Here is a 3,320-nt window from a genome sequence, read left to right as displayed (position 1 = left end):
AGCGAGAGAGTGAGAGGGGGGGCAAGAGAGAAAGGGAGAGAGAAAGAGAAAGACAAGGGGCGAAGAGAGAATGAGAGAAAGACAGAGAGAGAGAGAGAGAGAGAGAGAGAGAGAGAGAGAGAGAGAAGAGGCCAAGAGAGAGAGACAGAAAGCGAGAGAGACCAAGAGAGAATGAGAGAAAGACAAAACCCAAGATTGAACAAGGCACAATGACAATGAGGCAGGTTGTGAATACAAACAGGACTGAAGTCACTCGGTCTAACCACCCCCATGCATGACAATAGTAATGGGTGTGGCAGCATGCTACTCACCTGCTGTGGTCAGGTAGCAATAGGTGTCTCCGCCCAGTTGCCTGTGACCTCATTGCTGTCAGCCCAGCTGATCTCACATGAACAGCCAGCTTTGTGATTCGCATGTGATTGCATTGCGCCCAACAGCACACATCAAACAAATCAAATCAAACACAAACAGAGGGCTTTTTTTATTCAGCATGGTCTTGTGCAGAGAGGGAAGAGGCAGACCAATTATGGGACTGTTGGCGAAAGAATGTTGACGAGCCAGTTCATGATGCCTCCTATTGTCAAACTTGTCTTTATTTTTAGACCTCATCCTTATGTTTTCCGACCCGTGTGATTGTTGCCTCATCCCCGACCACACGCAACTGCTTGTCCACAGTCAGGACTGGACTGGGAGAAAAAAATCAAGCCGGGCATTTTCAGCCAAGTCCGGCCCGCCAGGCATTGAGAAAGACAATGATTCAGAGACAACATTTTTAGACTTCTATTACGAACTATTTTGACCACAGCAGCCAAAATGAATATTTAAATCTGATTTGTAGGGGTCTGCTGTAGCGGCATGTGGACTGATACCACTGCACTGAGTGAAGGTCCAGTCCAAAATCATCAACAGTCCACTGGGTAAATGCCCTGTATGCCTTACGGCCAATCCAGCCATGTCCGCAGAGGCCTGTAAAACATGCACCAATAGAGTACTGGTATGAAGAACCAGCCCCTCAGGCACTCATGTTCTCCCTTCACATGACTTCTTCTGCACTTAAAGAATATATATGGTGATGTGCTATACCATTTACCATAATCTGGCCAAAAATCGGGTCTTGGCCCCTTATATGGAAAACAGAAATTGGGGGTAGAGGACGAGGCACTTTCAACATAGAGCCTCCTCCCCCCTTCCATCCTCTTAGGGCTATTGGACCAGGGGTGTCATACAGGGGGGGTAAAGTGTGACTGAGTCACAAGGGCCCGTGTGTATACCATATAGAGGGCCCCACACAGTGTCTCATTTATGCAGATATATGGCTGGGGGGTCCATGGAAGCTGATTGTGCATAGGGCCCACAATTTGTTGCTACACCCCTGCTGTGGACTGCAAATGGTTGCTAACTAACCACAGGCTTTAGTGTACCACCCATTCATGTCATAATCCCCTTGGGAAGGAGCTCTTCAGCGGTGTGCAAAAAGGGCGGACTCTAGTGTGTCCTACGCATGACTAAAAACAGTTGTTTCTCGGTAGGGTCAAACGCTAATCCTGGGAAGGAAAAAAACCACAACACAACCGTTGACATACATATGAGGAAAAAGTGACCAAAAAATGCTAAACTGAACTGACAATTTAGCAAACGGAACCCCTTTTTTGTCTGTGAACAACAACCAACAGGAACTATGTGAGAACATAAAGGAACTATGTTGGACCAGAAATGAGTTCACACACTGAAGCCACTTCAGATAATGTGTAGTCATCCTGTTTACCGCTAGAGTCTTCTTCCCACCACAGACATATGTCTATATATGTACATTCTCTTATCATGCAGCCCATACGTACAGTTCAGGGAAGCCCACAAGGGTTCAGTTGTCCTGGGCCCAGGGAGAGACAGGGGGCCCAGAAATGTCTCGCCATTGCATTATATGCATTGTGGTGGGGGGGACCTTTCAGAAGACTTTGTCCCGGGCCCGGGAAAACCTGTCAGCGGCCTGCCTGCCTGCATACAGTTCAGGCATCTTTCATGTCAGTCAGTAGGGAAGGCTGAAATCTGTGCCATGGGAAATGCTGAGGAACAGACGGTACTTATGTAAACACCACACTGTCCAATTACCCCAGTTTACATTCTTTTTTTGTTTGACTTTCATTTTTACGACAGGACAGTGAAGGAGTGAGAGGAAACGAATGGGAGAGAGCGATGTGGGGAAGGATTGGCATAGGACCAGGGCGGGTCAGAATTGAACCCGGATCGCCGGCATAGCAGCCGTGCCCTACCATAAGACTAGAGCCACGGTAGGGCCTCAGTTTTCAATCTTGACTAGACTGTGCATTAGTCAAATAAAATGACACCAGGAATACTCACGACAGATCCAAAGACAAATGGAAGGATGGACAGACATGCATGCACGCACACGCACACACACACACGCACATACGCACGTACACACATGCACACACACACAGGCACACAAACATACGCACACATGCACGCAGGCTGCAACAACGCACACACACACACACACACACACACACACACACACACACACACACACACACACACACACACACACACACACACACACACACACACACACACACACACACGTACACATAACAGGAAAAAGCAGAGAATTCCAACCCTTTCAGCAAAGCCCCCTCTCAGCATTGGCATCTGGGAACATACTTGATGCTTATCAGGAGGAAAGTACTCAAACACACACGTACACGCACACGCACACGCACACACACACACACACACACACACACACACACACACACACACACACACACACACACACACACACACACACACGCGCATATTAGGAGAAGAGGAATGGGACTTGACTGCAGTAATTATTCAGCCTCTCGTTCCCACAGGCCTGGCGTTCGGACCGCGTTAGTGTTGGCCCGCTCTCCGGCTAGACTAGCATGACATCATGATTGATAACAGGAACACAGCGTTTTGAGGAAATTAAGCAGTTTGCCCCTTATGTTACATAAGAGTTATGTTACACATTTTTTGAGGAAAAGCCGCCCTCTCTGGTGCGATTCTTGTATTTTATTTCAGCATCAGACATTTTAACATGACAGCCTAAGCCTTCTTCAGCGTCTTAGGCGGCTTTTCTACCAAAAAAAAGAGAGAATCTGTTTGCTCGCACCCGAAGACCTTGTGAAAAGCAATTTAGAGTCAAGCACACTCTTTGAAAAAAGTATGCCACATAAGAGTAACCTGGTTCCTAAAAGACCTCTGTGTGAGTGTAGCTCTGGAGCCCCCTGATGGCGTTCAACTACTAGAGGTCGGACAAGTACCAGGCAAACATAATA

The sequence above is a fragment of the Engraulis encrasicolus genome, chromosome 17, assembly GCF_034702125.1.
Source record: "Engraulis encrasicolus isolate BLACKSEA-1 chromosome 17, IST_EnEncr_1.0, whole genome shotgun sequence".
NCBI classification, from domain to species: Eukaryota; Metazoa; Chordata; class Actinopteri; order Clupeiformes; family Engraulidae; genus Engraulis; species Engraulis encrasicolus.
This window is presented reverse-complemented; position numbering follows the sequence as displayed.